At 44.4% G+C, this 23,752-nt stretch overlaps 1 protein-coding gene across 1 annotated transcript in view; it reads left to right on the plus strand.

Annotated features, from left to right (window-relative positions):
• Positions 1 to 23,752, plus strand: part of RTN4R (reticulon 4 receptor) — an 88,204-nt gene that overhangs the window by 54,255 nt on the left and 10,197 nt on the right. The window lies entirely within an intron of this gene.

A 23,752-nucleotide genomic window follows, 5' to 3' on the forward strand; every position in this document is an offset into this window, starting at 1 on the left:
GTGAGAGTACCCATTAGAAAGGCTCACTTGCCAGAAGCCGCATTTCCCTGGTTTGGGCACATAGAAGATAGTGGTTGGCACAGAACAGAAAGCCAGAGAGGCAGGGGAAGGCAGGAGCAAATGGTAGGAACATAGAGACCTAGCTCATATTTGCAGGCCCTCCCTACCAGAGTCAGGTGTGTGCCTGTAAATCCCGCATCGGATGAATACAAATATTTGTGCTGCAGAAATCCTTCTGAAGAAGTCCTTAAGCTCCCCTTCTCTTCAAATCATTTTAGCCTTTCAGAGGTCTGTTTCTTCCTCTGTCTGTGAGGCCTGCAGACAGCGCTGCTCTGACAGGCAGGAAAGGGGAGGCTGGCAAACCTCTGTAAAACTGAGCAGTGCATCTCCTGCATCTTCCATGGCAGTGACAGCTCCCCACAGGCTGCATCTGCAGTGTGAGGAGCTCTCCACTGCCCAGAAATGCCAGGATGCCTGGCCCTTTCCCACAGGTGTCTCAGAGGAGTCCACAGAGCAGAGTGGGGTTCCAGCAGCCAGCTTAGGAAGCAAGTATGAAATCGAAAAACAGTGGTCCCAGTGCTGAGTGAATCAGAGCAATTCATGGACTGGGTAGGTTTACACCACTGCAGGGTGTCAGCTACTGCATATGGCTCTGCTAAACAGTAATGCAAAGCGGTATGGGAATAGAGCACATGAGCATCTGATGATGGGGGAACAAGAAGTGGTCCAGTGAGACCAGAGCTACTCTTTCCAGTCCTATACGGAGGGCCAGCTTTTCCTCCTGGGTTCAGCCTTCACACTTTGTTGTTCTGTCTGTAACCTCCTGCACAAATGGCTCCAGCCACAAAACCTGTGTCTCCTGGTCTCTGGCTATCCGGGTGAAGGAGCCTGCAGTTGCAAATTCAGCCCTAAAATGTTTCAGTCCGACGAAATTAAATATGCCTGTGCCATACTCATTCTCTCCCTGTCCATGAATATGTATATGTAGCAATGTGGCTTTTAATAACATAAGCACTTACTATTCGGTCTCTTGGAGCTGTGCCAGCCCAAAGGTCTGCCACAGGAGGGAAAGGCCATGGCACAGCAGTTAAGAGCTGAACCTAGAGCATTGGGGTTAGCACCTGGTTGGAGACTCACTGTGTTTTTGCTATCATAGGCCCTTTTCTGAGCCTGCAGAGTGGGGGCTGTGCAGGCCTCTGGTGACTCTGGTAGTGGACTTTACTGAATAAACAGCTGAAGGTTTCATATGTGGAGCATTTATTCCTGAGAGCCCCAGCTCTTGCCACGCTCATCAAAAGGTGTGATCACGCCTGCAGTGGTAAGGCCCACATGTGTAATTTTCAGCTCCTAGCCCCTTTGTTAAATCATACCAGGCGAGAAGTGGTACAGTGCTGTTGGGGGCTATTGTGAAAACCCTCTGCAAAGGATTTTCACAGTGTGATGGAAGCTAGAATATTCATCTGGGTGTCTTATTTTTTTATTTTTTTATTTTTTTTTTCCTGGAGACTGCTGTTGCTGATGTATTATTTATACAGCAGGAAATTAGACTCTGAGGACTCAAGTATTCTTCAAATAAGCTTCCTAATTCTGTCAATTAAGAATGCACAGGCTGTTGGGTCTCTGGCTTGCAAAGAGTGGCAAAGGAATGAAAGCTGCCCCTGGTCATTGCTCTGATGTGCTGCATCAACAGCACAGTACAGACATTTCAGCTGGAGGAAAAAGATCTTCATCCAAAATCAGATGCATGAGATCTCTCCCTATGAGCTGTATATACAGAAGCTCTTGACAATTTCAATGGGACAAATAACTTCCCTGTGCTCTTGGGGGGGAATACTGCAGCCCTAAACATGTGGTCTTCTCATTGTAGTGTTTTGTAATGAAATCTGGTGCTTTTCATTATTATTAACAAATGGCTGCCAAACCCCAGAGACTGTTATTATAAGTCAGGGGTCATTTACTCTCTAATTAATGCTGTAATTCTTCATGCACTCCTGGTGTAGTTCTAGAACAAATGAGTTGACATGTAATTAATACATAAAAGAGCATCTTCCCCCTTTCCATTCTTTCCTTAACCAAATGGCATTTTTACATGGGTTTGCAAGGAAGTATATTCCTGTGCCAGGAAATGGGGATTCATTCCCAGTCATGGAACAGGGCTTGGGCACAGAGCTGCAGAATGGCCTGTTCTTGCCTCCCGCAGTGAAGGGAATGTCACAGACAGCGAAAAGGAACAGGACTGTGCCATGAGCTGCCCGCATCAAGCTGGGAAACTGTTCCCTTCTACCTGCAAAATACTCAGCCCTGGTTTGTAACTAAAGATGTTCATTTCAGAGCCAAGAAAAAGCAACGGGAGGTGAGATGGTTCTTACCAACACATTTACAAATGCTTTGGTGGATTTCTGCATAGGGATGTCAGGCACCAGAAGAGCTAAATGCCTGTCCTCCCCTTAGTGTTGCTATGTGACTTCTCAAAAGACAACTTCTTTCTCCCCTCCTGTCTCTGTTGGGCTGAACAACATCCCTTCTGCTATCCCCAAAGAACTCTCTGCACTCCAGCTGAGGGAAGGAAGTTTATGGCTGCAACATAGATTTTTCTTTTCTTCCTTGCTGCAAATTTAATGTCCACTGCAAATGTAGATCTCTCCATCTGGTGGAGAATTAAATGGTCTGTTCTGCATAGAGGTGGTAACTCATTCTCAGGGCCAGGGCGTCATCATTCTGTGCAGCTCTCGCACAAGTGCTGCAAAAAGTCTCTGGCGACAGGACTGCCCACTAAGGGAAAACATCCTTACTGCTCCAGGTCAGGACTAGTCAAGTACTTCCTCTTCTCTAGGTGTGTTTGAAGGCAGGTGACCTGGGACCGGCACATGAGGTCTCAGCTGAGTACACAGTGGGGAAGAGGTTTGCAGATACAGTTTAAGCTCTCCTAGCAGATAGTCCTCTTTTCTATGCATCTGCTTGTCCCAGGACTCTGGCCACCATACTTCCAGCAAGTGGATTTGTCAGCAAATCTTTGTAAGGCAGAAACAGCAGTGTTGAGAAGAGGTCTTCAGTACTGCATGTCAAGGACCAGTCTGGAACAGGACTGATTCCCTGCGAGTATGGGTCCATCTGGGGAGAGAAATCATCATGCACAGTCCTTAGCTCCAGCCAGAAGTTCCTAAACTGGACTGAAGGGGATAGAATAGCTCGTACTGTGTCTGTGCTGCAGTGTCACCCCCAATAATCCTGTGTTCATGGGCAAGTGACAAGACTTGACACTGCATGAAGACTCCTGAGAGATCAGTCTGGCTAAGCAGATATCAAAGGCTTGGCCCACAGGCAAAGGGGCAGCAAATCATGGTCTTGCCAGATGAATTGTGATGAATTAATTGCCCCAGGGTTGAAAGAGCCTGCAGAATCCTCAGTGTGGTTCTTCCAGCTTGCCCTTTACAGGCAAGAGATGGAGTTACCACAACGTTCCCCAGCAAAAGTTGTTCCACTGCAGGGCTGTCCTTGCTCAGAAGTCTGTCCTCATGAATGATTTAAACCTTTGTTCCTGCAATTTAAGCCTATTATGTCTTTGCATGGCCCCAGGGAGGGGGAGAGTAGTTTCTCTTCCTTTCTGTAATTGCCCTTTATGCCCTGGCAATGTGTGTCTCTCCCTCTCCTTTGTAGGCTAAACAAGCTTTCCAGCCAACCCTTCAGTAACACTGTCCCTTTGTTCAAAACCCTAGCTTCTGGGGGTATGATATTCATTTTTAAACTGTTTTATAGTCATGATGGCTGTGGGAAAAGGTGAAATAACTCACTCATCAGGATTCACAAAGCAGAACCCCAAATCAATAGATCCGCAACATTGATTAGCTGAGAAAGAAATCAGATACTGTTTCAGGCGTCACTTTTACTGCTTGTGTATCACAGGGACTTCTGCATAAGAAACTGGTGGTGGAAGGTCTTCTTTCCACTGTTTTCCCATGCAGCTGTGCAGCCAGAGCCCAAAACATGGGCATGTCTTTGTGTAAGCAGCTTCACAAGAGGAGCAAAGATGCTGGAGGGTGTTGCAGAGGTGCTTTGGCTATGTGGTCCCTGTACCTCTTATGGATGCAGCAGGTTGGCAGACGGCTGGCAGTCTAGTCTCAGCTTCCCTGAAAGCATGAAGTTAGTGTCTCTGTCAGGCAGGGCTGGCAATAGGTCTGCTCATGAGGGTGCCCCACTTTTCTTATTTGTGGAGCTGTCATCCTCTTTGGCATCGGCAATGCTCAAAGCCCTAATTGCCAGGTACCTTCTAGATCACCCAGGTGCCTTCCAGAATCTGGCCTTTAATCTCACATGTTCCTGGCGCATGCTGTCTCTCTTTCTGCTTGCTGTTGGGTGCAGCACTCTTTGTCATCTCCGTCTAGCCATCCATCACTGCCTTGCCCTCCATCTGAGCTTCTTACATCTGTTGTTGAAGTTACAGTGTTTTCAATTCAGTTCTGCCCTAGTGCTTGTTTCCAACTCTACTTCTCCGTGATGCATATGGGCCAAAAGCAGCATGTCCTCCTTCCCTGAACAGCGTGGCCTACCGCTGACCCTCAGATACTGTATGAAACTCACAAACTGATAAATAGGGAGCAGGAATCAGCTCTGAATTGCAAAGGCTTCAGCTCATGTATTGAGGTAGAGAGAGAAAAGCTGCCAGCAGGCACTCACTGACAGGCTATTTCTGCTTTGAAGAAGCTCATGAAATATAAACCACACGTGGCATTAGACTTCTCCTGTCCTTCATACTTATGAGGGAATAAATGCTTTTCTTTTCAGCTCTAGTGAATGCAGGGCTGAGCCTCTCCATTTGAAAATGTTGGGTTTGCTAAGGAAACCAGTCCCTGTTCTGACAGCTCTCCAGTCCTTATCCTAGGAAGAATCAGAGACAAGGCTTTTGGGTTGGGAACAATGAACACAAGAGAGGAACAAATCCTGTTCTGCACCTTGCTGGTACAAGTGTGGAGTAACTGCCTGAAGTTCTGGCCTGGCTTTCAGTTTGGGAGGTTGGTAATGGAGAGGAGGACTTGTCAAAGATGTTGAACAGAAGGTTAGCCATTCTTTTCTATTCTGCTAATTTCTACACTGGTCCTTTTCTTCCTGCCTATCTCCACCCCCTATTCTTTTTCAGTCCTTCCTGACTGGGGCAGCACACTTACAAAACAAAAATATATGCAGTTAGAAGTTTCCTTTTGTTTTTCCCACTGTACACTGGCCCTGCCTGACAGTATCATGCTGTTCAGTAAAAGAGTCAGCCAACTGGCCCAACTGCATGTTACTATTGCTAATTGCCCCACTCAATACTATTGCCCTTTCCCTCCCCAGGGTCTCTGCACTGCCTATTTATGAATAGAGAGCAAAACCACATTTTGTACTCTAGAAATCTTCCAGACTTGGCTACTGACAGTTACTACAACCAGTACCACTGCCTCTTCTGAATGGCATTCCTTAAGAAACAAACCATCTCTTCCCTAATTCAGAGATAATCTGGACACCAGAGGTTCTGGTGCTGGCGACTGCATGTTTTTTAGGTTTCCATCTGGGGCAGCCTTAGCGTGGAGCATAGCACTCCTTCTTCAGCATGGAGTCCAGCTTCCCACCTCTGCCTGTCCTAGTGAGGGGGATATGGGCCCCTGAGAACCCAATGGGTCTCCCATTCTCACCAGAGCTGGGCTTTGTGTCACCTGTATTTTTAAAGATTATTCCACTAATGGCAGGAATAAGTGTTTGCCTTCAATGGAGTCAGAGTTAAAGATCTCTTGATTAGCAAGGATTTGACAAGAGCAAACTCTCCAGCACTGGAGAATGTGTTGACAAGGACCACACTCGGGAGGGTTCCTGCACTGCTGATGTGCTCCAACCTGTCTGTCACTGCCTATGCGTAGAATCACAAGTGTTGTAATCAGTTTGTCAGTGCAACAAGCTGGGGAATAGATGTTGTTTGTGATGTGTTCTTTTGTGAAGGAAAAAGGACAAAACAAAACCCATACTTAAAACCTATCTGGTGGGCAGTTTGCCTGTTCTGTCTCAGGACAATGGCAGAGGAGGCTGTGGAGAGGAGATGGGTTGATTGCATTCAGCTCACCGAATTAGAAATCAGCTCAGAGTCAGCTTGTTTGGGCTGTGTAGTTCTTTCCTGCTCACAGCTGCTGAGGGTGCCAAGATAAGGTTGGGATACACAGATGGAATCTGTGAATACTGAGCTCAGAACTGAAATTAGTAGAATCAAGAAATGTAATGTATGGATGGCAATGTGGAAAATAGCCTGAGACAGGCTGAGGCACCCAGTTCCAGAGAGCATGCTGTGAGCCACATGAGTGAGTGCATGACAGCCATTGGGAGTGGAAACTGGGAAACTAGGGAGTAGCAAAGCTTTCTGCTATTCAAGATACATCTCCCTTGGTATTCTGTGCCAAGTAACTCATACTTGGCTATACCATGGACCAGGAACCCTGTAGCCCAGGAAGGGCTGAAGTCACACTGAAAAGCTGGAAAGTGAGGCCCAAGGATGCGACTGACTTTTTTTCTTAGGTTTTCACCACTTGAATGTGGCAAAGAAGCCTGCAGCTTCTTCTGCTGGCACCATACCCGCTGCATCACCTTTCCCCACAAAGGTGATGATTGCTGTGCATGCACACAGCCCTGATGGGCTTGAAGCCTGTGCGACTAACCCTGCCACCAGCAGTGTTGTCTCCTTGCTTTATTCTGAAAATTACAGTTAATTTGTAGACAGCAGAATGCTCTTCGTTGACAAGTCCACATCACAAACAAGTCCATACAATCCAAGGCCATATCCAAAATTTTTTAAAGCTGTCAAACCTGACTTGCCCTGTTTGGTTAACTGCGCAACAGAGACTGCCTCTGTGGAGAAACACACCACTAATTGTGGTCTCCTCTTCACTGTTGCTGCCTGTTATGGGCATTTGCATTCTATTGGATTATTCCTGATTTTCTATTTCTGGTCAGGAGCTAGAGTTTTGCAGGAGCCTGCCAGAGGACTCCTGGGGATAACTCTGCTCAGCAGCTGGATATGGGTGAGTATGAAGAACAGGCCAGTCCTGGAGCGCCCTCACCTCTCATTCTCAGACATTTCTGTCACAGGCGTGATGGTCAGCAGAGATGCCGTGAATGAGCAGGAGCGAAGGAAACCATCAGGGACTTGCCAACATGCAATATTCAGCCACTGTCTCTGCTTCTGAGGCTGTCTGTAGCCTAACAGCTATCTGCAGAGTCAGGAGATATCAGAGAGGTTCGTCTGTGAAGCAGCAAGCTGTGTGGCAAGACCTACCAAGCTCAGGGTCCACACAAGCTCTCACTGAAGGCCTTTGCAAGAAGCACTGCCTAGGAAAAGATGGATCAGCCCAGTATAGATATGTATGTCCAAGATGGCTGTCCAACAACATTCATCTGACCAAACCTGGGTATCTATATCTGAGCAAGTGGTCTTGGCACTTTTTATCATCAATGGAGCCCCGAGAATGATGTTTCTCCTTCTTAATGCCTGCTCTTTCTCAGCAGAATTGTGCCCCAGAGTCTGTTGCCAAGACTGACTGGATCTCCTCCCCCAACATAGAAATAATGAAATGCAACTGAAAATATTGTCTAATCTCTGGGATCTGAGGTACACAGCAAAGCCAGGCTTGGATCGAGCTGGACCATAAAGAGGGGGAAATAGAACCTTGTAACATTTATGACCACTGTGGATTGCCTCCAGGACCCTTTGAGGGGATCCCTGGCTCTTATATTCTCCATAGTAACCCTCTGTCCAGTCACCAGCATGTCTGTGACAGATTGGACAGCCTCTGCTTCATCTGTTGCTTACACCAGGTCTGTAAATCACAGCACCCCCTCCTGTCTGCCTGGCTCCCCAGGAGTAGTTAAATCAACTCTAAATGAGCTCTTATAAGAAAATGTAGGCAATCAGTGGTGAATTATTGCAAGGCACAAGGGCTTTGTAAAAAGTGATGAGCACTTACTGGTCATCTGAACTCCAGAAGGCATAGTCCTTAAATCCAAATCCTCAGGTCAAATTAAGCAGTGTCATTTCCACATTTCTTCAGCAGAATCTCTTCCAGTGTGTTGTCAGCATCTTCCTTCCTCCCTGTTGTCACTTTAAAGCATCCTGTTCCACACGATTTCTGTGTGTTCTCTGTGTGCCTCTTTTCAAGCTTGCTTTTTTTAACTGTTTTTCAATCTGAGGACTGTGTGGACTCTGTCTGACTTCAACTGATTTACAGACACCTTCCCAAGCTCTTTCCATATTACCCCTCTTGGAGGTACAGTGAGGCCAGGTAAAATCAGAAAACAATTTTGGAAAATGATACCCTGGTGCTGGGTGCTCTCAGGCAAGGGGTGTCACTTGTTTTAGGAGAATGCTGAGATTTGTGGTTCTGTCTTTGGGCCTTTCCTCATCTGCAGTGTTCACAAACGGCAGCTACGAATCTCAGCTTCCAACACAGAAGAAAATTGTGAGAAAACAGACTGTTTGGAATGTTTTCATTTACCTTCTTTCTGAGATGTTGGGAAAGAAATGAGTTAACATTTTCATCTTTTTTTGCCCCTCCCCAGAAAAGAAAGAAAGAAAAAAAAGCTTTGTTGAACTCCTGAATCCAGAAGCTGGGACTTCAAAAAATTTGCTAACCATCATAAGATCAGTGATAGAATTCTGAAAGTTAGCAAGACCTGCAGCATATGAGATTTTATATGTCTCCCTCTTTGACAGCTAGGCTGAGGCTCATGTGGGATTCTTGTCCCTTTCCCTTCCCTCTTGTTGCCTTTCCTGAGCTGTACAGGTGAGAGGGGCAATGGGATCAGAGCAGCCTACATTTAACACAAAGGTAATACATTCATTATCAGCTTGATCCACTAATTTTGGTGTTGTGCAGTGGCAGTGAGTGACAGTTCTATAAACTCACTCAGGGAAGTCATTGTGTGGGTCATATTCTGTCAAGGAAACTACAGGTAATGTTTTGACTTGTTTGAATTTCATCTAGTTTAAAAGCATTTCAGAGTTCTCTCTTGTTTTGTCTGTAATGTTAATGTCAAGGGAGTCATGATGACATGTCATTCCTCCCTGAAAATATTTCTTTTGCAAGACAGCTCTTTTGGATTCCAAGTGATACTGGGGCATTTTTAGGGCACAGTACGTGCAACAAGGCCTGGAGTTCAGCACCGTGGAACAAGTTGTAATAGCAGTCACAGCACACAGGGATATGGCAGCTGTTTGTATGTTCTGGGAGAAAAGGATGGTAAGTCTCCTACACAGCCCTCAATGACCTCTGTCTTTCAGGGATCTGCCCTCCTTTCAGTCAAACATTTATTAATTATTTCTCAACATGAACTCTGCCATATTTTTTGCCGAGGTGCCATTAATTCTGAAGATATTTATCTGGCCCTGGCAACTACAGCTAGAAAAAGTCTCCTAGCCTCCAATGTGCTTAGCCATACAACCCCACTGTATAATAGGGCAGAGCAGCTATCCCTGTTGTTCAGGGAGATGTTGAGCCCAGGTTACTGGGGTATTCAATGTGTACTCTTGGGTACCCAGTGCACATAAAAAGCCCTGAAGTTAGTGAATTACATAATGTTCCTCGGAGTCCTGTGGGAGAGAAAGTGTATTCCCACTGCACACTGTCATCTAGGGGTGAGGCACCCAGGCTGCCTTGGAACAGCCTGGACTAGGCGTTTGAAATAGTCTAGCCACAGTGCTTTGTGTAGGCCGCTCTTCTCCACTACAGTTCCATCTGCAAGCACAAACATAAGCCAACTGCATTGCTCATGTCATTCCTACAGACACTCCTCTGCAGTTGTGTGGTTGAGATATCCCTGAAAGTCAGGTCAAGAAGGAACGATCTCTAAATAATTCCTGGTGGTTTCACTGGGGCTTCTGGGTGAAGCCTGCCTACTCTGGTACCATCAGAGGCAAAAAAAGAGATTTAGAAGCCAAGTCTGAGTCAGAAAGACCCTTGCTCCATGCTGCTGAGCTACCTGGCTTCCAGCAGCCACCCTGAAGGGATGTAGTACCTGTGAAGGAAGAATGTGTGCTCTGCAGTTTCTGTTTCTGAACCAGGATGCAGCCAGCAATGCAAGGATCCAGAGGGAACAAGCAGAGGGCAGCATGAGTTTAGAGCCTAGAGGTTAGAACATACAGCAGGGGAGAAAAATTTGTGTCCTCACCCCTCCTCAATGGAGTATATCTGATTTTTAATTCCCAGATGTGTTATGTAAAATATAAAAAACAGTCATTAGAGCAGGGACAGGAACAGGCCTTCTCCCTTCTGCTCTCTGTCCAAATCTTAGGTTCCTCTCCTACCTCATTCTCTACAAGCTTTTGTTGTATTTGTCATGGCACACCCAAGCTCAGCACATTTAGTTTTTCAGTCTTCCCTGCTAAGGTTATTGATCCAGCCCTCTGGTATGCTTGTTGTTTTCTCTTGAATCCACTTGGATGCAGTGCTGAGCTCAAGAGCTCAGATGCCTGAAAATGTCCCTCTTTCTCTGAAGTCTTCCCTGTGCTATTGAGATGCCACTCAGAAATGCACAAGTATAGCTTTAAGCACGTGAATTTGCCAGTGATATGCAGGTAGACATGTTCAAGTTACATAGGGCACCATGTCTATGATAGATCCTCTCCTTATGCTGTGAAGCTCCTATGTCGTCATCATCATCATCATTAACTGATGCCACCATGCAGGGATTACTGGTGTCTTTCACCAAAAGTTGACAATTTTTAACCTGCATGTGGGACCTGAGAGCTCGGCTCTCCAACTATATGCACCTTTCACCAGCTCCGAGCAGTTGCTGAGGAAATGCTCCCCTGTCTTGGCAGATATGTGAGGACACCACTTTGCTCTGGGATTTCATCAAGTTTTCAGAGCATAAACTGTCTAAACAGTTTGTGTGAAGATTCTCATCTTGTGCAATTATAACAACAGCATCAGATGATCATCTCAAAAAGGATGTTCTTGGCTGTTTAGAGACCTTGTTTTATATGCAGGGGCTTTGCTTTCCACTCCTTTAGATGGTCTTTCTGTTTCTCTGGGATCTTCCTCATGCTCTGTGCACTAACTTGCTAGTGCCAAAGGTTTCTAAAATATATAGTACTCGTATGCAAAAATATTTCAGCTCACTTCTTCATTTCTGCTTAGGTAGGCAGTCCATCAGCATCTGTTTTTGCTTGGAAAGATTCTTGTCTGGCCACTCTCTGTAACTCAGTTCTTTCAGAGTTTGCTGTGGCATACCAGTGCTGTGAACATGACTAGGATGACACTGGTAGCAATTGCTTCGTTGTTTACAGTGAGTTTGGATTTCTGGAGCTGATGTATTTTCTATTTCTAATGCCAGAGTCACGGTGGAGGCCATGTTCTAAAATGTCAGAATATTTGTACTTTCTTTTGGGGATAATGGGTCAGTGACTTCATCTGATGTTCAGTTCAGACTCTCTCTCTTAAAAATTGGCCTTCCTTGTTGTCACATTGGTGCATTCATTAGTTCAAATTTAATGCAAATATGATTTGAAATGTTCTTAACGATCTTAGAGAAAGCTATGATACCTTTCTCTGACTTTCCACACTATTTAAGATAGTCCGCATAGAAAAGGTGATCGACGGTAAATGCACACTGGCAGCTGACCTACCACTGACAAATGCAAATACAGAAGAGCCAGAGGAGGTGATGTATCCTTTCAAAGGATATGTCACAGGTGTGGGGTGAGATATTTCGTTATATCAAAACCAACTCACAATGTTCTTTCCAGTACTACACATTCTCAGTATTTTCCAAACCCACCAACAGAGAACTAAATCAAAGCCTTTTGGGCTATACCTATTATCCTGAAGGTTTCTTCTCTTGGATTAGGTAGTTATAACTGGCTCATTAGTTAAAGATGGTGCCTGTATGTCTCTCGTATTTCATTTGTCTAAATGGGTGACTTTGTGGATAATTTATGCTGAGTGATTAGATCTGTATGTGATCTGATCAGCAGTCATAGAATCTGTATGCAAATGAGTGGCCAGTAACTGGCAACCATTGAATTACACCTGCCATACACCACCCATTTGTTTATTTCAGATAGCCTGCAGGGCTATGCAAATCTCAGATGCACAAAAGCTTACAAGCAACTTAGCAAAAACCAGAGGTGTCCTTTGTTGCAAGCATTTCCCAGTTCTCTGTTTATCCTTTTGGTTTAGGTTTTCTTCTGAATCTTTTCTCCATGTCTTTCTGCCATGCAACTTCACTCTTGTTGTCACACTCAGGAATGGTTGAATTTTCCTCCAGACATGAGGGCCTCCTATGGTTATGAAAGCTATTGGTCTGCTCTTCCTGACATTCCAGAAAATATTTTGCCATCACTGGAGAGTTTGATTTTGTTTTGTGAATTAATCCTGCTATCAATCCTAAACATTTGGTCAGAGATTGCAGTGTTTCTTGTCTCGTTTCTTCAGTAACTGGTTTAGTAGTTAGATTTCCACATGCTCCTTGAATTTCTTCTTCCTTGTTTTTGAAGTTATTCCCCTTAGAAATGGTTTTAAGATTTAAGGTTTAAAACATCTTGAAGAGCTTTTGTCTCCCACTTCCTTGTCCTCTGGAGAGACATTTATTGTTGGTCCTGGGATGTAACTGCTGTTATTTTGCAGATGACTTGGTCTGCAGCTAGTATAAGCTGGTAAATTTCAGTAAAGTTGTGACTCTGGTGTGGAACAGAGTTGGGGAGACTTTTACTACTATCTGTCCTGGCATGAAAGTATTAATACTTTAAAAGGTGGCATTTTGATGTCCCTTTTTCTCCAAACATTTCTTTGATCTCTTGAAAAATCTCTCCTTGTGAAGCACCAAATCAACTTCCTATCCCTTAAGGATGACAAAAATGAGGCCCAAGAATATTGACCTCTGTTGCTGTGCTGGCCTGAGTGATGGTTTTAAATCCAGATGATTTGTTCCAATCTAAGGCAGAAACTAAGCTGGAACTACTTGGTCCAGAAGTTCCTAATTTTATTTTGTCCAGTTTTTTGCGAACAACCTGCCAAGGGTTGAACTTGTATTTGTTCAGTTCACTGGCTCTCCACAGTTCTATCTTCATGTGGGTCAAACTTGACTACACGGCCTGTTATTGCACAACTCATTTTTGAGATTTGAATTTGAAATAAAGAGAAGGGACAAAATGTCTTTCCCTTGTGGTCTTTCCATGTCTCCTTGATATATCTTGCTGTAGTGTCTGGTGGGACAGTCCTTCTTCCTTTTGCTCAGTTAATTACTGTACTACACTGTCTCCTCCTGTATTTTCCCAGGATCCTGCAGTCCTAAGGACACACAGTTAAGACCTTCCAACCTGTGCACAGAGCTGGTCCTCCAAGTTCACCTGTGGATGTGGATTCTCTTTTTCTCACCACTTCCCTAAGTTCCTTGATGCTTTGGATAAGCAAGAACGTCAGATCCCAAAGAGCTGTTGTGACTGTGATAAATAATAACAACAATTGTACTCTTCGTGCTAGTCTCTAGGAGCCCCAGGCAAGAGCTAAGATTACGTAATGCAAGCACAGAACAAAAATTCAGTCCCTAGTAAACCACCTTCCATTCACTCATTATTGGCCATCATCTTGCAACTCTCTGACAGCTTCTTAGATATGGCTGTTTTATCTACAGCTTTTCCCCATTCACACTGATTAGCTGGAAGGCTGATCATTTTCCCCAGAAGTAGCTGCATTTTTCTAGTCTGTATCAATATGATTTTTCTTCCACAAGCATCCCTCTCATTTGTCTATCCCCATTGAAGCTGACAGATTCTCCAACTCAGTAGGGGCAAATTTAATTAACCTGCTATTTTCTCCCTCCCTCATCTAGATCATTAATGAAAGTGCCTAATGCATCTGGGTCTAATGTTGGTCCCAATGGCCTATCACAGTACACATCTCCTCCTCTCAATATATCAACCAGTTAACATTAAGTTTTAATTAGTATCATACAGCCAATAGTAGTAGTTCCTCCAATCTGGTATGAATTCCTGTGTCCTGTAACGTATGAGGAGTGACTTGGTTGATGCTGTAATGTGTATCATCTGTCTACTCACTTTTTCTGGCTAACTGGAGATCAAGATACAGGTCTTTGCTTCACATGAGGAATTGCAGGGATATGGCAAGCAGGTCCCTCACCACACTGGATTTATGGTTGAAAGAGGGCATACAGCAGCCAGCCCCTGAAAGCCTCTCCATGTTTACTTGGCCAGGTGAGTCCCTGCTTGGTGAGGTCCATCAGCATCTGGAGATAAATGTATGGACCCTCACACACACTGGTACGTGGGAAAAGAATTCATGTGCTATCAGATTCAGAGGCAGCTGAGATAAATTTTGAGAACCGTTATGGCAGTTGCATTTTAGGTGTTGAATGCTCTTGGGGATGGGGGTCGGGTTGCCACTGCAAGAACTACTCTTGTTTTCAGCTACCAGCCACTGTTGCTGTTTCACATGCCTTGCTGTTCTCTGAACAACTGGAGAGGAGAGGATGCAGTGCTGTGGGAACAGGCTAGAGTACCAGGGAGATGAAAAGAAGGACATAAAACTTGTTTGATTTCACTTCAGGCAGTGATTCTGAACAAACCAGCTAACCAGACACCCTTCTCCCTCGCCTCATCCCACAACCTCCCTGGAGGGACCTTCCAAATCTAGGGTTAGCCAGTTCCCTGATGATAGCCTCTGGGCACCAGGACCTAATGTGAGGGCTAAGACGCATATGTCACCTTCAACAGGATTTAAACACATTAGAGGAGAGGAGAAAGAAATAACTGCTGGATTTAAACATGAGCAAATGTCAAGCCATAGGTTTGGGAGTGGAAAAATGGGAAGTTGACCTCTAAATTGCCAGGAAAAGAGTTGGAATGTTCTGATAAGGAAAAGGATTTAGGGCTTCAGAAAACACTATCTTGAGGGTGGGGAGCACATGGTGGTACTTCAGCAAAGGAGGCTAGAAGGACCCAGGTACGATGAAATGCATTCTGGGAAGAATAAAGGTCCAGAAGTTATTTTAACAATGTAAGAGCCATAGGGAACCCCCGGCAGATCCCAGGAGTACACACGTCTGGAGACACAGAGAGTATGGACTGCTCCGGGACAGGACACAGAACTCCCCTGGCAGAGAGACCTTGCAGAAGTACAAAACAGTGAGTGAAGAGAAACGGAAGGCTTCAGTTTGTGGCAGTGTGAAGAAGAAAGGCCACTCTGTGGTGATGACTAGGAGAAAGATGTGAACAGGACACACTTGCTGCAAATACACACCTGCTGCAAATACACACCAGCAGAGGCCAGGATAAAAGTGGTGTTGGGTCAAGAAGAGGATGTTTGCCTTTGGAAACAGGATCAGCACAGGCTTGGTCCCTGAAGCACTGAAAAGGCACCCTTCCTTGAGGTTACATTTTCTCAGTCAGTGCAGAATTTCTCCATGATTCCTTCTACTCTAAACCTGAGTGAGACTTGGCTTCTCCATGTGTGCTGTGAGCTTTCCATATTTGGCTGGTGGACCTGTTGCTGCTTTTTACATGATGCTATTGCAGAATTCTGGTTCGACCAAGCTGTCCAACAAGGGAAGTCATTTGGAACTGTTTTCTTAGTGAAAGACATGGAGTGGAAGTGATGTGCTGAGAAATGTTCTGTATGTGCACTACAGAGAGTTTGCTCTAAGACAGGTTACTGCAGTGGTAGAGACCTTGTATTTTATTGAAAGGCAAAAACCAAAGCAGGTGCCAAAGGTGGTGAAGTAGAAATGGCAGCCTCTAAATCCTGAGTGGAAGTAGGTTTTCATGAGGAATTAGGTAGAAATGCAGGAGCCTTTCTGACTCATTCTAATCAAGGTGAGATTGTTCAAGCTGCAAGGAGACAAGCCCAATCTGAAATTCTTAGCTTTTCTCTGAAGTATTTGTGATTCCTCCATGTGAAATCCCTAGCCTTTTTCCCTGTACAAGGTTTCAATGGGTTTGCTGGGCTGAGCTGGTTTGCTGGGTAGTTTTTGTGGAGTTTTGCTTTTGGGAAGCAGCAGTACCAAAAGGGTTTGTATGCCAAGGCCAGCACGTTCTTTCTAAACGTGTTTTCTGGATAGTCCCTACTGGAACTGGCAAGGTTTGCTTTTCTTGTCCTTGTTCTTGTCATAAGTTTCACAAGCTATTTCCCTAGAGAAAAGAGAATTTTCTTCCAGTCGACAGGGATAAGAGAGCAGGGAAAACTGAGCAGGCATTTCCTCTTTCTTCAAATCCACACAATGTGAATCTCAAGCTCTACCTCTGTGACTGTGTCTGTATGCCCATGGATTTTAGGGCAGGAACTCAGTGGTTGAAACCCTACCAGTCTGTTTTGTATAATTAAAAGCCTAAGACTGGGTCTCTAAGGACATCAGAGTTCCCATTAGTTGTTTCTGTAATGGGTGGGCTCTGTCAAACAACACCCAAGTGAGCTCCAAATGCACTTGGCTTTGGAGTTGGCAAGTATAGTTGCACCAGGAAACACACCCATGCCTTGTTGAGGACCCCAACTGCAACTTGCCAGCTGACTCAGAGCTTACACAGAATATACCATGCACGTGGACCCTGAGATGTGCAGGAATCCTGAGGCATGTATCTGTCTTGTTAGGTCCCTACATACCTTAGGGATTTGCTCCCTAGACAACGAAAGGATTGTGGCTATTTCCAGACTGCCATAGACCAGAGACCTCTCTGATTTCATCTTCCATCTCCTACCTTGGATTGCATCAGGTGCAGGAAATCCCAAAGAAAGTAAAATCAATATGCAGGAATGTGCTTTTTTCAGGCTGTCATATAAGAGATATTCTGCCTGTAAATGTATGTATTTCCTGTCAAGTGCCATTTTGAGCCCGATGCTGTTGCTCTTAACCTCAGGGGTATCCTGCAGGAATGAGTTTCTCATGTGCATCTTTTGCAATCCAGATGTAGTTTCTTTTGATAATTTCACCCATTTCATCTTTTTTCACTTCAGTTAATTCCTTTGATGACATGATTTTTATTTCCCCCAAAATGGCTGCTGGTCCTTGGTCTCCCTCCCTGTACTGAGGGAGGTGAATTAAACAAATAAAAATGGCAGATGAAATGGAAAAAAAGTTTACTTAGTATCATGAAATATTAATAGCCTCTTAATATTAAGGGAATTTAGTCCTGCTGCAGTAAAAATGCTGCGTGTGGAGTGGATAAACTGCAGGGTGTAGAGTCTGTGTCTCTGTGGAGCTTTGCATGTTCTGGCTATAGTATAATGGTTGTCTTCAATAAGCGTCATAGTTTGGTTCTTTTAATTAAGTAATATGCTTCAGGGGTTGAAGAAAAATGTGTTTTCACAACCTTCCTTTCTCAGACAAGGTCAGCTGTGGGACAGCAATACCTACCTTGTGCACTGTGGCACAGTAAAGAAAGGTTATTGGTTTGACAGGAAGGTAGCAGAGTAGCAGGGGACAGGTCCTAGAAAAAAAACCCACCAGGTCCTAGAGAAAAACATGAGTCTCTCAGAGTCAGTGCTAAAAAATCTGTTTTCTTTGAAATTATCATGAGTGCTAAGGCGACTTGCCTGGAGGGTCTGTGAAGTAGCATCTCTGGAGAGAGAAGCCCAGCTGAGGTAAGACATCATCCATCAGGAATGGTTTATGGAAAGTGACAGTAATCCAGTCATGGATTGATGTGTAGGCCTTGTCCAAAGGAGCGTTCATGTGACTATTGTCAAGATTGGCTGACATGGTCTTAATTTTAATTTCTAATAAATATCAGAAAACCAGGGCAGTCCCAGAAGTGGGAAAAGCCTGTGCCACACCACTGGTAGAAAAGAGTAAGTGGGAAAGCCTACGTAAGAAGAGACTGGTTGGTTTCATCTTAGTGCTGTACAAGAAAGTGGAAATCTTGACATAGATAAAGATCAAAGGCATAGAAATACCATTCATTTCAGTCAGCAGATTTCCCAGAATTTTTTCTCAGAGTCAATAGGATTCTCAACCTTTTCTAGTATTGTTTTTAAAGACATTGCTGTTGCTATTGTTTATTAATTGTATTGCAACACTGCCAACAAACCCCAGACATGGACTAAAGTCTTGGTGTATTAGATGTGAGCAAAAAGACAGTCTCTGCTCATGTATCTGTTTTTCATAACATATTTAGACTTCTGTCAGACACTTGATTTACTTGGTCAAAAATACACTCTTTATTGAATCAATGAACAACTATTAAATGAATAAAGAAACAGACATTTGAAAGCTCTCAAAATATGATTGTTGTGGGGGGATCACCACCGAATGGACTGGTCAATGGTATCATCACAGGATTCAGCTTTCACCCCAGTGTATTATAGTATTTCCATAGGTGATCTGGAAAATATATATAAATGGGATGCCTGTAAAGTTTGCAGCTGACTCAAATTTTGCTGTGATAAATAATGATGAAGGCAAATCTCTAATTCAGAGCAATTGCAATTGCTTGGTAGACCGGCAACAATGAAACAACATGAATTTCAATACTGCTAAATGCTAGATCATCCATCTCAGAGCACAAAATGTAGGCCACTCTGTCAGGCTGGGAAACTGCATGCCTGAGGGCAGCGACTCTAAAATTGATTTAAGGGCCATATTGGATAATAGGTGATTATGAACATTTTGTGCCATGTAGTGGCAAAATGGATGAACATGCTATCTGGATAAAGAAGGGAATCTGAAGTCTGAATGGGAAGTTTTTATTAATCTTGATTTAAAAGCTGGAAGATTCCATAATCTAGTATATCTGTAATGAGACCCAATGTGTGGAAATTCAACCTAGGGCTTTCAGCATGGAAACCTGGTGCAAATTCCTAGTGGTATATTATGGGATCTTCAAATCCAGAGTGGGTGCCTGTTCTAAGAGCTGTGGTACAGCTCAACCAGGCATTTGGGACTGGCAGCAGAACTGCTGCCTTCAGTGAAGCTCAAGCCTTGCCTAGCCAGGGGGCTGGGATCCTTTCCCCATTGCTAGTTTGTTGATTTCCATGCAAACAGGAAGGTGTATCATTAGCATCCTATTGTATACTTATTTAGTTTGGCTTCTCAGAGTCTGCACATCTCAGAGAAATATGTTTATAGAGTTGCGAGTGTCATGTTTCTTATCTGGCTAGTGTGAATGAGAGAGCTGCAGAAAGGCAGGCAAGCATGCCTAATGCTGAAACAGCAAAGGAGACAAAGCCGACATCTGATAAAGACAGCGGCAGTTGAATTTACACACGTATTAAAAATCAGTCCTGGCTTTTACTTGGGAATGAAAGAACGAACCATGCGAATGTACCGTAGGCCTTGAATGCATGCCAGGGAGCTAGGGAGAACAGTGGGGACGGATGCCAAAAGAGGATGGGAAAAGAAGGCTGAGAGGGGGTAAGCAGGGCTAGCCTGGACTGACATCCTCCTGCATCGACAGAGGGGATGAGGGGACTGCTGAGCAATGCCCTCTGTGTGCACCACAGAGAGTTTGCTCTAAGGGAGCAATATCAGGGACAACAATAAGGGAACAATGGCAGGGAGCTTGTGTTTTATTGCTTGGCTCTGCTACCTTGCAATCCAATGTGATGACTTGTAGGGTGGTATGGAGAGCCCTGGTCAGCTGGGCTCAGAAAGGAGTGCATTGAGAGAAGTGCAGCTCAGAAAAATGGAAAAGGACAGTGTTGTTACAAGACTAAATCAAATATGTTGGCTATGAATATAACTAGCCTCTTAAAAAATACTGCTGTCCTCAGAGGAAGGAGGTTCTAGAACCTTTTCCTGCAGGAGTAACAGGCTAACGACCTCTTCAGTTTGCATGTGAGGCTTGAAGAGTTTGAAGCAGAAGCATATGGTGCAGATGCTAGGGGTAGTTGTGAGCAGGATAGAGAAATATGATCTTCAGTAACCCAGAAGTTTCCACTCTTTTGTTCTCATTTCTAGGTATTCTTTGCAAAAGTGGTTGTGTCTAAAGCTGAAATTAAAATGCTCTCCCTCTTCCTGTCCTGCTTGCATCTCTTGAGGCATTCATCCCTGAGCTATTCCTTCAGATGCTGGGGTTGTCCATGCAGACGACCAAAATGAGATAATGGGAAAATTTACAGATTCTCTGGAGCAACTTCTCTTTCCAATCTATTTCCTCAACTTCATTCCATCATTCTACATTATCTGCAGATGCTGGTTCTGTAGCAAAAGCTGAGATAAGTGTTATTTTAGAAGAAAACTGAGAAAAATACTGCTTAGTGCAACAGGACACTTCCAGTGCTGAAGATGTGGGGGTGGGATTCACAGCTGCCAGGTGGGGTGCAGTCCCAGATGGCTGGGGGAGAGCAGGTGTAAATGCCATCTGGAGCTTTACCTCTCCTGTTCTGTGAGTCACTCACACACAGTACTTTCATCAGTGCCAGATTTGGATACGCAGGAAACTCTGTTTCTTAGTAATAATATTTTGAAGCATTTCTGAGATACCTTGGGCTCCATGAGAGATCTGAGTCATCTCAGGAACCAGAGTTTACTTCCTTTGGACATTTGTTTGTCCCTGATTTTTTTCACAAATATGATACAGATAATACTGTCTTCTGTAGGAACTAGTTGTGATTCACAATGCATATTTTCTCACTCAGTTGCCCAGTGTAATAGAAGAGAAGCGTGAGGAATGGACAGCAGCAATCTCATGGACGGTCCTCTTCATGCAGTGCTGCTGGATGCATCTCTTCCAGATAAGATGGAAATGAGGATCTTGGACACTTAGGATGCCCTCAGTCTTCTTTATAAGATCCAGGGAGATCTCAGCTATTTTGCTGGGGACCAGTTACAGCTCCTTCTCAGTCTGCTTTCTAATGCAGCTTGGAATCTGCTAGGATTTACTGGGCTAGTTGTGGATTCCGGTCATATGACATTTTGCAGGAGTGCAAAAGGCGGTATAGGAGGGACAGCTATGGTAACAGCTGCCATTAGTGGCCATAACCTGTAAAAAAAGCAACCGTGATAATTCCTCCCAGGTTGTGAGGAAGGAGCCCACTTCCACTAGAGCCTCTTCTGCTCACTGTGCTCAGTCTGGCCAAGCTCAGCTTTGCAATAAATGCATCGTTGTGGCTCTCTGTTGTGGATCAGTACCACAACAGTCACTCAGAGTGTTCACCAAATTCATAACATATGATAAGGTGCATCTGGAGAGTTTAATTGTTCAAAGTTAGACTCTCCAGATGTACCTGATCATATGTTATTCCAGACTTTCATGGATCCCTAGCATCTATCTGTCCTTGTTCTGCTAGTTCTCCTGCAGCAAGACTATAGCAACACTTCTGACATCCTTCTTCTTTTGCCTCCCTTCTGCTCATTTTGATTTGGAGTGCCATAGGTGTTCTGTCTGCTCCAAATACTGGTTCCAGGTCAGGTGCTTTCCCCTTCCCTTTGGACAATTTTAGCTGGGCTTTTCTACCCAGACTACCTCTTGCATCTGATCTGACTTCCACATCAGACATTTGTCTTGAACTTCTGCCTTGCACAAGGGCTTTGTCACAGACTCTTCCCTGCGTTGGATCCCTGTGTGAGATTTTTGCGTCTGCTTCTGCTGTTGCCATAGTATTTGGTATCATGTCAAACTCACCTGCTTGGAGCCAGATCCTTCAGGTCCCATGTGCTCTGCTAGGTACAGCTGCTGATGCTGACAATGACCTAGGGAAGGCTGTGGTGCAGAGACCTTTGTGGTGTCATAACAGTGTCACCTAAGCATTTTGTAGGGGACAATAGAGAGGGTCAGGAGCAAGGCAAGGCCAATACTTCATGACGTGTCTGCAGGAGAGCCAAACACAGCCATGTCCATGGATCCATGGTTGTTCCTGTAGTAGGCAACTGTGTCTGATCACATCCTTAGAGGAGACACAGTTTCTGTGTACAGTGGGGAAACCTGGTCTCCCCTGAAGAAGAAAGAGTATAAGGTGAATACTGGGAAAGCATGGGTGAGCTAGCAGCAAGTAGGACCTATTATATCTGCATGGAATGGATCGGAGTTGAATGGTATGAGGACCAGGGTTGAAAGGGATCGGCTAACGTAAGTCCTTTTATACAGGAGTTTTTCAGGCTTTGTGTGTCTTTTCTTTTTTCTTCTAGGACAAACTGATTGCTGGCTGCACAGCTATGGCCTAGGAGACAGTCATTGGGGTGGATTGCCCTTGTTAGCGGATGTGTCTCTGGCCTTGCTCCATTAATCCATTAACTTGGGGTTGCCCAAAGCCTGGGGTAGAAGCACCTTTTCTGTCCTGAGCTGACATCAGCTTTTACATCATTCAGCATAAGAACTGTCTACAAAAGGATAGGTGGCTTGCTGACATCCTTCCTTCCACCTCTTTGGTGGCACCCAGGGGGAGCAGCAGTGGATTGTAAGCAACATTGTATCATCACCTGCACAGGTTTTGTTGGGAACTAGTCCACAGAGCAAATAATCTTCTTCCTATGTTCTCATTTCACATGTTCATTGTTCTGGTGTGGGTTTTGGTTTGCATTTTGTTTGGTTTGTGACAAATCCTTTTACTTAATGACTCTAGATCATCATTTCCATGAGTGAGATCTCAAACGTTATGAGGTCTTCCCTTCCAGAAATGGGATAGAAAAGCATAGATGGAAGCAGGAAAAAAGGAAAACATGTAGGTTTATTACATCCCACATGAGAACAGATGCAAATTCTGCCTCTGATGATAGAACTGGCAGAGAATTGTCCCATCAGGTGAGGTGGCAGAGCACAGTGGTGGCAGGAGTACTCTTCAAAGTATGGCCTAGGATATCCATAGGAGACCAGGTTTTAAATGCCTAAGACAGTAACATCAGGTTAAATGTCTGAGCAAAGTTTATTCCTCTTTTTATTTGAGGAGCATCTTTAACCTGGGTTGATACACAGGGCTTACCAGGTTCTTATTTCTGTGAACTACTGCTGCAGGTTGCCTGCTGGTTCAGGAAGATGTCACTGGTTACAACCAACTTACATTTTAAGATTTGGGCACAACTGTGAAATATGATAATATTTTTGTTTGAAGGGAAGTGGATATTTGGGGACATGATTTGCTGCAGCAAAGGGGTTTCATGGTAAGATTCATAACCACAGACTACATGGCAGATGCAATTCAGCATTTATAAATACAAAGTAATGTGCGCTGGCAAACAGCCCGGACCCTTACCTAAATAAACACAGTGATGAGCTATTACCACTTAGCAAAGTGATCTTGGGGACTTTGTGGAGCATTCTCTGAAAAGCTCATCTTGAAGTTGAATGATGGTTTAAATGGCAGGTAGAATGCTAGGACATGTAAGGAGCAGACAAGCACATCTGAACCTGTGTAGAAGTCCATGCTGCAGGTACATTCTGAGTCTGTCCTCCTGCTCCAAAGGTGAAGAGGACCTAGAAAAGATGCACAGAAGTGGAGCAAAAATTACTGGAACAGCTTTCATACAGTGGCCTAGGATTTGGATAAAACTTGAAGGAGTGGAAAGAAGGCTGTATAGTCAATTAAAGAAATGTGGAATATAAATGCTTATTCATTGCCTCTCATGACACTGTAACTGGGAGGACCCAGGAAAATACTCAAGAAGCAGGATATGAACAACTGTTACATAATACCTCAGCTGTGGAACTCCTTCCCAGATATGTGTTGGAGATGATCCAGAAGAAATTAGACAAATCAGTGGACATTAGGTCCATCAATAATATATCCTAACATTATGTGAATTCTGTCTCAGGCAGTCCCTAGGCTTTGCTTTGGTCTTGGAGAACATGCCAAGGGAA

Source organism: Dromaius novaehollandiae, chromosome 17, assembly GCF_036370855.1.
Source record: "Dromaius novaehollandiae isolate bDroNov1 chromosome 17, bDroNov1.hap1, whole genome shotgun sequence".
Lineage (NCBI taxonomy): Eukaryota > Metazoa > Chordata > Aves > Casuariiformes > Dromaiidae > Dromaius > Dromaius novaehollandiae.